Source organism: Oncorhynchus tshawytscha, linkage group LG12 (assembly GCF_018296145.1).
Source record: "Oncorhynchus tshawytscha isolate Ot180627B linkage group LG12, Otsh_v2.0, whole genome shotgun sequence".
Classification (NCBI taxonomy): domain Eukaryota; kingdom Metazoa; phylum Chordata; class Actinopteri; order Salmoniformes; family Salmonidae; genus Oncorhynchus; species Oncorhynchus tshawytscha.
In genome coordinates, this window is record NC_056440.1 from 54,385,814 (window position 1) to 54,400,306 (window position 14,493).

At 43.2% G+C, this 14,493-nt stretch overlaps 1 protein-coding gene across 2 annotated transcripts in view; it reads left to right on the forward strand.

The window, feature by feature from the left end:
* Window positions 1–14,493, forward strand: part of LOC112232295 (LARGE xylosyl- and glucuronyltransferase 2) — a 71,850-nt gene that overhangs the window by 6,843 nt on the left and 50,514 nt on the right. Inside the window, exon 1 of one of the 2 annotated variants that reach the window (XM_042330755.1) lies at window positions 6,345–6,593. The exons of the other annotated variant lie outside the window; for it this stretch is intronic. The gene's annotated coding sequence lies outside the window, so the exon portion shown is untranslated. Of the gene's footprint in view, window positions 1–6,344; window positions 6,594–14,493 lie in introns of those variants that run through there. 2 annotated transcript variants of the gene reach the window in all.

The following is a 14,493-nucleotide window of genomic DNA, read 5'->3' on the forward strand; positions in this document are numbered from 1 at the left end:
GTTTAATGAAGCTACCAGTTGAGGACTTGTGAGGCGACTGTTTCTCAAACTAGACATTCTAATGTACTTGTCTTCTTGCTCAGCTGTGTACCGGGTCCTCCCACTCCTCTTTCTATTCTGGTTAGAGCCAATTTGCGCTGTTCTGTAAAGGGAATAGTACACTGCGTTGTACGAGATCTTCAGTTTCTTGGTAATTTCTCGCATGGAATAGCCTTCATTTCTCAGAACAAGAATAGACTGATGAGTTTCAGAAGAAAGGCCTTTGTTTCTGGCCAGTTTGAGCTTGTGACACTCCGAATACTCAACTAATCTAAAGAAGGCAAGTTTTATTGCTTCTTTAGTCAGAACAACAGTTTTCAACTGTGCTAACATAATTGCAAAAGGGTTTTCTGATTATCAATCAGCCTTATAAAATGATAAACTTGGATTAGCTAACACAACGTGCCATTGGAACTCAGGAGTGATGGTTGCTGAAAACGGGCCTCTGTACACCTATGGAGATACATAAAAAACTGCAGTTTCCAGCTACAATAGCCATTTAGAAGATTAAGAATGTCTACACTCTATTTTCTGATTCATTTGATGTTATTTTAATGGACAAAATTGTTTGATTTTCTTTCAAAAACAAGGACATTTCTAAGTGACCCCAAACTTTTGAACGCTAGTGTGTAATATATACAGTACCAGTCAAAAGTTTGGACACACCTACTCATTCAAGAGTTTACCTTTATTTTTGACTATTTTCTACATTGTAGAATAATAGTGAAGACTTGAAAACTATGAAATAACACATATGGAATCATATAGTAAGCAAAAAAGTGTCACACAAATCAAAATATATTTAAAAGTAGCCACCCTTTGCCATGATGACAGCTCTGCAATCTCTTGGCAACCTCCACTATGCGTTGTGCTTAAGAACAGTCCTTAGCCGTGGTATATTGGCCATATACCACATATCGGCCATATACCAACCCCCCCCCCATGCATTATTGCTTAATTATACAACGTTTGGGTCTAATCCTGATTGCTGATTTGTTAAAAGCGCACTCCAGCGCACTCAACCTATTCCACAAATTATCACTGGATAAATATTTGACTTTAAAATATCTCTTTTAGACTAGCATTTAGTTTTCAACAGTGGAGATTTGTGTAAACCTTGCTGTCTCTCTCCGACATTTGCAACATTGGTTCAATATTAAAATTTGAATTCGATCTCCAACTGTCGCATAGTAATGAACGTGCAGGGGTTGGGAGTCGGGACGAGAGAGAGAGAGGCAGGCAGCGTTTCTCAGCCAGTCGAAATCATGAATCAGCTGGCAGCAAGATTATGGATATGTACAAAATAAATACAGCTAGTATGTGCAGCTAGTATGTCGTCTTTCCAGCTTACGTTTGAAGATGTTGTGTTAGCTGTGTTGTTGGCTAGCTCCTCTGAACAGCAGTGTCCTGACGAGAGAGCACATTCTCTATGCCAGGCGAAATCGCGCCTCATTTGGTCATTGTTATGGATGTATCCAAATAAATGCTACTAGAAAATCGATTCAACAAATTCAGCTACTGTTGTTATTCTGTCTGCACTGATTGACAGGGATAAGAACTTTGCCAGCCAATTTGGCAATGGCACATTTAGAATGAACGACTGGGTCGCTCTGGCAACCGAACCGATAGAACAGCCAGCTTGGGTAGCAACCCTAGATTTGTGTCGGGACATGTGGAAGGATGAAATAGAATGAATAAATTAATCAAAATAATGTATTTAATGAAAATATGTCAATCATTATTTGAATATGTTGGTAACCCGTTGTATGAAAGTGATAATGCCCTTGAAGCCGGTGTTTGGGGGATATATTGGCACGGTTTTGCCGGCCTGAGACAACACAGGTGCCAATGTATCCTTTATACACCGGTTTCTCGGTGATTAACCATTAAGAGTCTACGCCCTGTCTAAGCCCAAAAATGCTTAAATAATTTGATGAAAGATTGTTGGGGGCCTTACTACTATTAGCCCATACTATCGGATTGAATAACAGATTCACTACATGGACCAACAGATAGAACAAACTTCCTTGTCATGTTTTTTGGGGCTGAGGGGTCTGTCTTATGTCTGAAATAAATAAGAGAGATCAGGAAACATTTGTTTATCCCCTTATTTTTTGGCACTAAACCGTCTCCATATATACTGTACCTCAATTGTTTTTATTTTCAACGGATCCTGGGGGACCTTCAGATGAGTCTTGTGAGGCCTGTGATCATCCTAGAGAGTCTCACCTTTTCACAGAGGAGTCAAATTAGTGTGTAGCCCAAGCTGTTTGGACGTTACAGACAGAAGTTGGCAGATCAGCTGTGCCGACATCAGACGAGTGCCAAGACGCATCGTGTTCGTAAGAGTCCCATAATAGTTTGTAGGCTAAACCGTTCGGACGCTACAGATGATTTTGTTAGAAGACAGATTTTGCTTGCTTGCTGTACGGTAGCAGAGAGAACAGTCTATGACTAGGGTGGCTGGAGTCTTTGGGAATTTTTAGGGCCGTCCTTTGACACTGCCTGGTATAGAGGTCCTAGATGGCAGGAAGCTTGGTCCCAGCGATGTACTGGGTCGTACGCACTACCCTCTGTCATGCCTTGCAGTCAGAGGCCGAGCAGTTGCCAAACCAGGCAGTGATGCAACCAGGCAAGATGCTCTCGATGGTGCAGCTGTAGAACTTTTTGATGATTTGAGGACCCATGACAAATCTTGTCAGTCCCCTGAGGGGGAATAGGCTTTGTCGTGCCCTCTTCACAAGTGTCTTGGTGTGTTTGGACCATGTTAGATTGTTGGTGATGTGGACACCAAGGAACTTGAAGCTCTCAACCTGTTCCACTATAGCCCCGTCGATGAGAATGGGGGGCGTGCTCAGTCCTCCTTTTGCTGCAGGCCACAATCATCTCCTTTGTCTTGATCGCGTTGAGGGAGAGGTTGTTATCCTGCACCACATGGCCAGGTCTCTGACCTCCTCCCTATAGGCTGTCTCATCGTTGTCCTGATCAGGCCTATCACTGTTGTGTCGTCGGCAAGCTTAATAATGGTGTTGGTGTCGTGCCTGGCCATGTAGTCATGGGTGAACAGGGAGTACAGGAGGGGACTGAGGACGCACCCCTGAAGTGGCCCCTGTATTGAGGATGAGCGTGGTAATGTGTTGTTACCTATCCTTTCCACCTGGGGGCGGCCCATCATGATATCCAGGATCCAGTTGCAGAGGGAGGTGTTTAGTCCCAGGGTTCTTAGCTTAGTGATGAGCTTTGAGGTTACTACGATATATTCACCCTCTGAATGGCACACAATCCATCTCAATTGTCTCCAGGCTTAAAAATCCTCTCTCTTTCCCCTTCATCTTTACTGATTTGAAGTAGATTTAACAAGTGACATCAATAAGGGATCATAGCATTCACCTTGATTCACCTGGTCAGTCTATGCCATGGAAAGAGCATGCTAGACCTAGAAGCACAGACAGCTCAGCTGCTGCTGCAGCAGTCAAGTGCAGTGGAGGCACGAATAAAAAGCAGAGACATGGACAGATGTACTGCCAGTTGTATGTTTTGGCTCTAAATTATAGTGTAATAGTAATTAACCCTTAGGATTGTAGTTAGGCTTTTATAAGGTATTATGAGCCAATGGTCATCTGTTAAGCATTTATTCTGTCATTATTCTTCTTTATCTGGTATATGAGTCTATTCATTCCCGACTAGGATGTTGCTGGGCCAAGCATGATCCCCTGGTCTTCTGGTACCAGTGCTGTGGGAAAGGTCAGAGGTGAGTGCGGTGGAGGTAGGAAGTAACCAGAGAGAGACGGATGTACTGCCAGTTCCTTAATATGTTGGCTCTATGTGAAGTCGTGACAGACTGACAGTGACAGCAGAGAAGATACAGAGACGGACTGCACAGAAGGGAGGCAACAGAGGCACAGTTGTCGTGGTGAGTTGTGGTTTCTAAGTGTTGTATTTGTCTTAAACATGAGCTGGTTAAAAGAGGAGGAGGACTATGTTCCACCGGTCACTGGTACAGTACATTTTGAAAAACGCTGTACTAGTGTGCTGCCTATGTTATGTGTAAGTAACATGGGGGGGGGGCAGGTGCGTGCACAGTGATGTGGGCAGGTGTGGCTAAAATGCCAGGGCAAATTGTTGTGTGTGTGTGTGTGCACATCTGCGATTGAGTGTCTGTCTATATGCGTGTGTGTTTTGTAGCAGTTATCTGTCTTGCTCGGTGGTGCTGAGAGCCAACCCATTAGTTGTCTCCACGGGGGAGAAAGGCAGTGATCAGATCAGCCCAGTGTCTGCAACTCCTATGGAGAAGAGATTAGCTGTCTGGCAGTTTGTTTATCCTGCGTTTTGAACACAGTAGCAGTCTTCCCGGCCACGCCTCCTTTTGAAGGTAGAGCAGACAAGTTGCACTGAGAAACTGTGTTTCTCATAGGAAGCATGGAGGCGTTCCCGAATGTTCTTGGGAGGGCAAATACAGCCCCACCCCCCTCCTCACTATTTCCTACCCACCAATTTATGTGGAACATACGTGGGAGCCAGGGAAACCTAAACCATGTCATCTCTCTTCTCTCTCTTCCCCTTCCCACACATTTTATGCTGGTGGGGAAACCCAACCCTGAACCCTGGCCACTCCCCCCCGTTCATGTCGGACCCCTGTATGGGTGTTGTGGTGGGGGACTTTAGGTTTACTGGCCAAGGCACAGCCAGACCTTTAACCTCATAATTAGGAGATAAGCAGAGGTGTTAACCTGCATTAGTCATCTGGTTTGACAGCCACCGGATCCTGAGCCAACATCCCTGGACACTGATCTAAGGTCAGTTCCTTGCTGCCTCTCCTCTAATGGTTAAGGTCAGGAATGGCGGAAGGTAAGCTGACCCTTGATTTATAACTGTGCCTATGGGTAACTTCTACCCAAAGCAACCAGAGGAGAAAGAGCACTGGGGACTAGAAGAAAGCAGTGAAACCAGTTCAACTGACCTAAAGGTCCATTAGCAATGTGAAACCTTAAAACTGGTGGCTGTAGAAGTACTGTATGAATCACTATCCGTTTCATCAGCGTGTTTTCTTTTTGTTATTGGTATAGAACGGCGAGCGCTGCTACCAGTTGTTTGTGTTGTTTCTACTGGAATCGTACTGTCTTGGTTTAGCTTGTAGGCTCAATGGGAAACTGGTGCTCTAGGGACTGAGATTGAATTTCAGGATGTAACTTCTTTTTTTTTCTCACACACACATAGACGTACACACACACACACACACACACACACACCCACACACACACACACACACAGTGCTGAGACTGTACTCTCTGCTCCTCAGCTCAGTTCAATCTCCCTTCAGACTTTCTCCAGTTATTACTGCCTCTGATAAGGGATCGATCATCACAGCTTAATTTAGATAGCAGGCCAGACGCAGGCTCCAACTAGCTCTCTGTTTAGCAAAAACAGCATTTGTGTCTACTTTAATTAGAGAGCTGTACTCCCCTGTCGCATGAACTCACACACACACACACACACACACACATGCACATACGTACGGAAGCGCACACACGTTCCCTACTTAAGTGATAATGCCAGAGAAGCCGGTGTTTGGAGGATATATTGGCACAGGTGTTGTTCGGCCCGAGATGAAGTCGAGCTAATAATGCAGGATACTTAGTATATATCCATAAAAATGATGCCATCTGTCTACCTGTCTGTCTGTCTCATCCCAAAATGTTCATTGCTATGGAACAGCTGGAGATCGAATTTGAATATTGAAACAATGTTGCAAATGTCAGAGACAGACCGCGAGGTTTAAACAAATCTCTGCTGTTGAAAACCAAACGCTAGTCTAAAAGAAATGGGAGATAATGTCTAGATGCTTTTTAGAGCGGAGATCAAGTTTATAAATTGCGTGGCTGGGCTGATGAGATAGTGGATTGCTCAGTGAGATGGAACAGAGTAAATAGGCATTTCAACTTCATAGCTTTAGCTGGTGGTAACTTGTGGAATAAACACGGGCTGAAATGAGGTTTTAACCAATGAAATTTGGAATGTCTGAATGTAATTTAATTCAAACAATACATTCTAATTTGAATTATCCACACCCTACAGGAAGCAGAATAAAATGTGAATTGAAGGAATTCACACACACACACACACACACACACACACACACACACACACACACACTGTTAATCATCCAGAGTCTTGCATTCCTGAGCTCCAACCAACTCCTGTCTTTTGTCACAGAGGGTTAACCGTGTGCATGGTGAAACCACTCCCCCTTTCTCTTGTTCTCCTTCCAGCTTCTCTCGCCCCTTTCTCTGAGAGAGAGACTTATTGAAAGCGTGGCTGTCCACAACAACGTGGAGTTGCAGCTACACGCTTGGTAGACACTTGACACACAGAGAGGAAACGATTGGAGCTTACACAAACACGCCGGTCGAAAGAATGTGCAAAGGTCACAGCGGCTTTTCACTATCGACTGTGTGGGTCTGTGTTTGTCCACTCGGTGTGTATGCCGGCTTTGTTTTCACCGTCAGCTGTCAATGTTCTTGTCAGACCTACAAGCACGTCTCACAGATGGAAAGGTGAGAGAGAGACAGAACAAGAGTGTGTGTGTGAGAGAGGGACGGAAAGAGAGGTGTGTGTGTGTGTGTGTGTTCCTGTGTGAACAGGAGTGAGAGGTGAGCAGCACTCCTCTGTTCTCTCCTTCCGTTCCCCCTTGAGTGAATAGAGCATTTGTTCTGTCATTGTAGCCCTTCTGTACCCTTCTTTTACTTCTGTCCCTCTCTTCCTACAGTATCTCTCTCTGTTGTCGTCTACCTACAGAATGTTTGTGTCCTGCATCTCTACCTTTTTCTGATATCTTTTCTCGCAATTATTTTCCTTAAAAGGTACTATCTCCTAAAAGTTTTCCCCAGGAATTTGACCTTGGTGTGCTGTGTTTACTATCTTGGATGTCCTTCTCTACACTGTGTGTGTGTGTGTGTGTGTGTGTGTGTGTGTGTGTGTGTGTGTGTTATGTGTTCTGTCTTTGTTTTATGTTGTTACTGAGTCATCCAGAGTGAGCTGTCGGAGGCGACAGTATGTTAGAACAACAAAGTAGGGCAGATGGGACGAGGCAACTATCTCTGCAGTTGTTGTTATTTCTGCAGGCCATTGAAGGATACTCAACTTAATCTGTTGTAGCGTCACTCTCTACGGGGGGCTGAGGAGGACGTTGTGTGTGCCTGTGTGTACGCCTGAGCATGTTTGTGAGTATTAGTGTGTCGGCGTCCGTGCGTGTTTCTGCATAACCAGGTAAATTATTGATTGTAAACTGAGGTGAGATTAGTTAGTCTGTGATCTAGCGTAACCTTCAGCTTTAGTGTTTCTCAAATCAAATCAAATTGTTTTGATCTCATACACATGGTTTGCAGATGTTAATGCGAGTGTAGCGAAAAGCTTGTGCTTCTACAGTGCAGTAATATCTGACAAGTAATCTAAAAATTCCCAACAACTACCTAATACACATTAATCTAACAAGTAATCTAACAATTCCCCAACAACTACCTAATACACACAAATCTAAAGGGGTGAATGAGAATATGTACATATAAGTATATGGCTGAGCGGCATAGGCTAGATGCAGTAGATGGTATATACATGTGATATGAGTAATGTAAGATATGTAGACATTATTAAAGTGCCATTAGAAGCTGTTTCTCAATCTCTCGGTCCCAGCTTTGACCTGTACTGACCTCGCCTTCTGGATGATAGCGGGGTGAACAGGCAGTTGCTCGGGTGGTTGTTGCCCTTGATGATCTTTTTGGCCTTCCTGTGACATCGGGCGCTGTAGGTGTCATGGAGGGCAGGTAATTTGCCCCCGGTGATGCATTGTGAAGAATGCACCACCCTCTGGAGAGCCTTGCGGTTGAGGGTGGAGCAGTTGCCGTACCAGGCTGTGATACAGCCCGACAGGATGCTCTCGATTGTGCATCTGTTAAAGTTTGGCAGGGTTTTGGGTGACAAGCCAAATGTCTTCAGCCTCCTGAGGTTGAAGAGATGCTGTTCCACCGTCTTCACCACACTGTCTGTGTGAGTGGACCATTTTAGTTTGTCTATGATGTGTACGCCCAGGAACAACACTTTCCACCTTCTCCACTGCTGTCTCTTTGATGTGGATGGGGGGTGCTCCCTCTGCTTTTTCCTGAAGTCCACAATCATCTCCTTTTGTTTTTTTGACGTTGAGTGAGAGCTTGTTTTCCTGACACCACACTCCGAGTGCCCTCACCTCCTCCCTGTAGACTGTCTCGTCATTGTTGGTGTTCAAGCCCACTACTGTGGTAGTGATTTAATTGGAAGCGTGCATGGCCACACTGTTATGGGTGAACAGGGAGTACAGGAGAGGGCTGAGCGCACACCCTTGTGGGGCCACAGTGTTGAGGGTCAGCAAAGTGGAGATGTTGTTTCCTACCTTCACCATCTGGGGGCGGCCTGTCAAACTGTCCAGGACCCATTTGCACAGGGAGGGGTTGAGACCCAGGCCTCCAGCTTGATGATGAGCTTGGAAGGTACGATGGTGTTGAATGCTGAGCTGCAGTCAATGAACAGCATTCTTACATAAATATTATTTTTGTCCAGATGGGATAGGGCAGTGTGCAGTGCGATGGCGATTGCGTCATCTGTGGACCGTCATCTGTGGACCCTCTAGGGTGGCCGGTAAGGTGGCGGTGACATGATCCTTGATTAGCCTCTCAAAGCACTTCATGATGACAGAAGTGTGCTACGGGGCGGTAGTCATTTAGTTCAGTTTTCTTTGCCTTCTTGGGTACAGGAACAATGGTAGCCATCTTGAAGCATGTGGGGACAACAGACTGGGATAGGGAGCGATTAAATATGTCCGTAAACACACCAGTCAGCTGGTCTGCGCATGCTCTGAGAACGCGGCTAGGGATGTCGTCTGGGCCAGCAGCCTTGCGAGGGTTAACATTTATAAAGATTTTACTCACGTCAGCCACTGAGAAGGAAAGAACGCAGTCTTTGTTAGCGAGCTGCGACGGTGGCACTGTATTATCCTGAAAGCGGGCAAAGAAGGTGTTTAGTTTGTCTGGAAGTGTTCTCCTTCCCTGTGACAGCTGGGGTTTAGCTCAGCAAACAATCCTCCATATTGTAAACAAACATTATATGAATATGACATTTTTTTCTGGGCCACCTTTTATTCAAACTAGAATTGAATGATCTTAACCAGGATTTGCTTTTCTTTTTTACTATGGCTCTGATTGGTCACACACACTCTCTTGCTGTGTGGAGTGTGTGTGTATGTGAGAGAGTCCTTGCATTCATGCGTGAAGATTAACAGATTTTCACACAGTTCAGAGAAACACCTTACACACTGCTGAATCACCTTTTCTTTCCGATTAGGAGAAGAATTTCTTTACATTTTTCAAACCATATTCTGAAATAATTTTTTTCTGGGCCTCTGTGATCGATGCCGATGATCTATGATAGATAAGGGATAGCTAACAGATAGGTAATGATAGGTCATGGATATTTGTCCAGAATCCTTTATTTTGCTTCTTGCTCTCATGTTTCTGCAGGCTGCAGAACATCTCGCTCTCCTTCTGGCCTTCAGTAACCTGAAAACCATTCCCACCTAGAATTCCTAGACTAGAGTCCTCTATAGATGTATATCTGTCTCCCAGGAATGCTACCCTAGTCTGCCCTCAAGCATGTAATTCCCTCATTTTTTTACCTTTATTTAACTAGGCAAGTCAGTTAAGAACAAATTCTTATTTTCAATGACGGCCTAGGAATGGTGGGTTAACTGCCTGTTCAGGGGCAGAAGGACAGATTTGTACCTTGTCAGCTCGGGGGTTTGAACTTGCAACCTTCCGGTTCCTAGTCCAACGCTCTAAGCACTAAGGTACACTGCCGCCCCACATGCCATGTGTTTCTAGTACTACATCTGTTTTCTATTCACACTACCGTTCAAAAGTGTGGGGACACTTAGAAATGTCCTTGTGTTTGAAAGAAAAGCACATTTTTGTCCATTAAAATATCATCAAATTGGTCATTGTTAATGTTGTAAATGACTATTGTAGCTGGAAATGGCTGATTTTTAATGGATCTACACAGGCGTACAGAGGCACATTATCAGAAGCCATCACTCATGTATTCCAATGGCACGTTGTGTTAGATAATGCAAGTTTATCATTTTAAAAGGCTGATTGATAATTAGAAAGCACTTTTGCCATTTATGTTAGCACAGCTGAAAGCTGTTGTGTTAATTAAAGAAGCAATAAAACTGGCCTTCTTTAGACTAGTTGAGTATCTGGAGCATCAGCATTTGTGGGTTCGATTACAGGCTCAAATAGCCAGAAACAAAGACATTTATTCTGAAACTCGTCAGTCTATTCTTGTTCTGAGAAATGAAGGCTATTCCATGCGAGAAATTGCCAAGAAACTGAAGATCTCATACAAAGCTGTGTATTACTCCTTCACAGAACAGCGCAAACTGGCCCGAACCAGAATAGAAAGATGAGCGGGAGGCCCCAGTGCACAACTGAGCAAGAGGACAAGTACATTAGAGGTGTCTGGTTTGAGAAACAGACACCTCACAAGTCCTCAACTGGTAGCTTCATTAAATTATACCCGCAAAACACCAGTCTCAACGTCAACAGTGAAGAGGTGGCTCCGGGATGCTGGCCTTCTAGGCTGAGTTCCTCTGTCCAGTGTCTGTGTTCTTTTGCCCATCTTAATCTTTTATTTTCATTCAGTCTGAGATGTGAGTCTGAGATGTGACATCAGTCTGAGATGTGTTTTTTTTCTTAGCAAGTTTGCCCAGAATGCCAGCAACCCGGAGTCACCTCTTTCCTGTTGACATTGAGATTGGTGTTTTGCGGGAGACAATTTTATGTTAATTTTATCGACAAAAAAATGTGCTTTTCTTTCAAAAACAAGGACATTTCTAAGTAACCCCAAACTTTTGAAGGGCCGTGTGCGTGTGCGCTCGTGTGCTTTAACTACCACAAGACAAGTGTGTAAAGACTGTAAAGTGGTTGCGACGTTAAAGGAAAACTTCACCCAAACACTGCCTTTTGGTGTTTGTTTCATTAGTCTGTTATTGATATAATCCCAAAAAATTTTGCATGTCAGCCATCAAGTTTTCAAGATTTGTCACTTTCCAAAATACCGGAAATCTGGCCTGTATGATGCATTTTGCATCATATGATGCTGGGTTTTGCAGTTGACCTTTAATATCTCCCACTGATAATCAAACCCATTGTTTGTGAATTGTTGAGGCTGTGAGCTATCAACTTGGATTGGCACTGGAGAAGTGTTAATCTTTCCATTACCAGAACAGTAGAAGTGCTCTGAAATAAGACTGAGGGCGAGATGGGAATAGAGGGGAAAATAAGGGACTTTGAGACACAGAGTGATAAAGGCTGATTTTAGAGGGTGGCCAGACGAGATGACACATATTAGCTTGGGTTCAAATGACCAACAGACCATGTAATGCTGAATATTTGTGTGCGTGCTTGTGTGTGTGTGTGTGGCTGTTGATAACAGAGCCGAGTAGAGTTAACAACTTCACAGTCCCCCTAGAACTATTCCACGATCCTAATGGCAAAGCTACTGCAGTTAACTTCAGAGCTCTCTCTGTCTTTCTGCCATTCTTTCTCACTCTCTTTCTCTATGTCAATCTTCCTTATACAGTGCCTTCGGAAAGTAATCAGACCGCTTGACCTTTTCCACATTTTGCTACGCTACAGCCTAATTCTAAAATGGATTAAATTGTTTTTTTTCCTCCTCATCAATCTACACAAAATACCCCAGAATGATAAAGCAAAACAGGTTTTTATACATTTTTGCAAATGTCTTAAAAATCTAAAACTGAAATATCACATTTACATAAGACCCTTTACTCAGTACTTTGTTGAAGCACCTTTGGCGGTGATTACAGCTAGAGGTCGACCGATTATGATTTTTCAACGCCGATACCGATTATTGGAGGCCCCAAAAATGCTGAAACCGATTAATCGGCCGATTTCTTTTATTGTTTTTATTTGTAGTAATGACAGTTACAACAATACTGAATGAACACTTATTTTAACTTAATATAATACATCAATAAAATCAATTTAGCCTCAAATAAATAATGAAACATGTTCAAATTGGTTTAAATGATACAAAAACAAAGTGTTGGAGAAGAAAGTAAAAGTGCAATATGTGCCATGTAAGAAAGCTAACGTTTAAGTTCCTTGCTCAGAACATGAGAACATATGAAAGCTGGTGGTTCCTTTTAACATGAGTCTTCAATATTCCCAGGTAAGAAGTTTTAGGTTGTAGTTATTATAGGAATTGTAGGACTATTTCTCTCTATACCATTTGTATTTCATATACCTTTGACTATTGGATGTTCTTATAGGAACTTTAGTATTGCCAGTGTAACAGTATAGCTTCCGTCCCTCTCCTCGCCCCTACCTGGGCTCGTACCAGGAACACATCGTCAACAGCCACCCTCGAAGCAGCGTTATCCATGCAGAGCAAGGGGGATAACTACTCCAAGTGACATTTGAAACGCTATTAGCGCACACCCCGCTAACTAGCTAGCCATTTCACATCGGTTACACCAGCCTAATCTCGGGAGTTCATTGGCTTGAAGTCATAAACAGCGCAATGCTTGAAGCACAGCAAAGAGCTGCTGGCAAAACGTACGAAAGTGCTGTTTGAATTAATGCTTACGGGCCTGCTAGTGCCTACCATCGCTCAGTCAGATTGCTCTATCAAATCATAGACTTAATTATAACATAATAACACACAGAAATACGAGCCTTAGGTTATTAATATGGTCGAATCCGGAAACTATCATCTCGAAAACAAGACGTTTATTCTTTCAGTGAAATACGGAACCGCAAATACGGACCATATCGATTACACACTAGATAAACTAGTAATATCATCAACCATGTGTAATTAACTAGTGATTATGAGTAATTGATTGATTGTTTTTTATAAGATAAGTTTAATGCTAGCTAGCAACTTACCTTGGCTTACTGCATTCGCGTAACAGGCAGGCTCCTCGTGGAGTGCAATGAGAGGCAGGTGGTTAGAGCGTTGGACTAGTTAACTGTAAAGTTACAAGATTGAATCCCCAAGCTGACAATGTAAAAATCTGTCGTTCTGCCCCTGAACAAGGCAGTTAACCCACCGTTCCTAGGCCTTCATTGAAAATAATAATGTGTTCTTAACTGACTTGCCTAGTTAAATAAAGATTAAATAAAGGTGTAAAAAAAATATATTTTTTAAACCGGCCAAATCGGTGTCAAAAAATACAGATTTCCGATTGTTATGAAAAATTGAAATCGACCCTAATTAAATCGGCCATTCCGATTAATCGGTCGACCTCTAATTACAGCATATAGTTGTCTTGGGTATGACGTTACAAGCTTGGCACACCTGTATTTGGGGAGTTTCTCCCATTCTTCTCTGCTGATCCTCTCAAGCTCTGTCAGGGTGGACGAGGAGAGTCGCTGCAAAGCTATTTTCAGGTCTTTCCAGAGATGTTTGATCGAGTTCAAGTCCCAGCTCTGGCTGGGGCGCTCAAGGGCATTCAGAGACTTGTCCCGAAGCCACTCCTGCATTGTCTTGGCTGTGTGCTTACTGTCATTGTGCTGATGGAGTCTGAGGTCCTGAGCGCTCTGGAGCAGGTTTTCAACAAGGATGTCTCTGTACTTTCCTCCGTTCATCTTTCCCTGACTAGTCTCCCAGTTCCTCATAAATATCAAAAAGAAATAACAAAGACAAATAGAAACAAATTTGTGTTGATTTGGCACTCAAGCGTCAGTTCATTACCCATCCCCCGACACTGTCAACCAAGAGTCAAGTGTCATAGAAATTTCCTCTATTTACCTAATCATGGGAGCAAACCACACACACAAGTCAGAGTTAGTTATAAAAGTCCATCTTTAATGATATAAGCTCTATAGCATTTTGACTTTCAACAGTTCAGTATCTCTAATGAAAAGTTGAGAGTCCCCACACAATGGCAAAATGGGATCCTTTATAGCAAAGATCACACATAGTCAGATAGCATAGACATAATAAATCGTTCAGCTTTGTCTCCTTACTCAAACCCCAGAACCATAAACCAACCCTCCATATCAACAGGCATATATCAAATTGTCATTTAGATACAACCAACTCTAAATACAAACTCCTGGACAAACTCACGGAGACACACTGAACTGGCACACAGACATTGTGGAGTCAAGAGATATATTTACACATGATGATACTTTGACATCTCTCCTCTCTGTGGCCATGCAACTTAGTCTTGACATAGAACAGATACTGCAACCCTCGCCACAGTATTATACAACAATACCATTCTGATGAGAAGTAATTACACACATTTGATAAATATAAAACATCTAACATATGTTACCAACAAATTCTGAATCTTCCACGACATTCCCCTCTCAAGGGACTCAGTCCCTTCTGAAG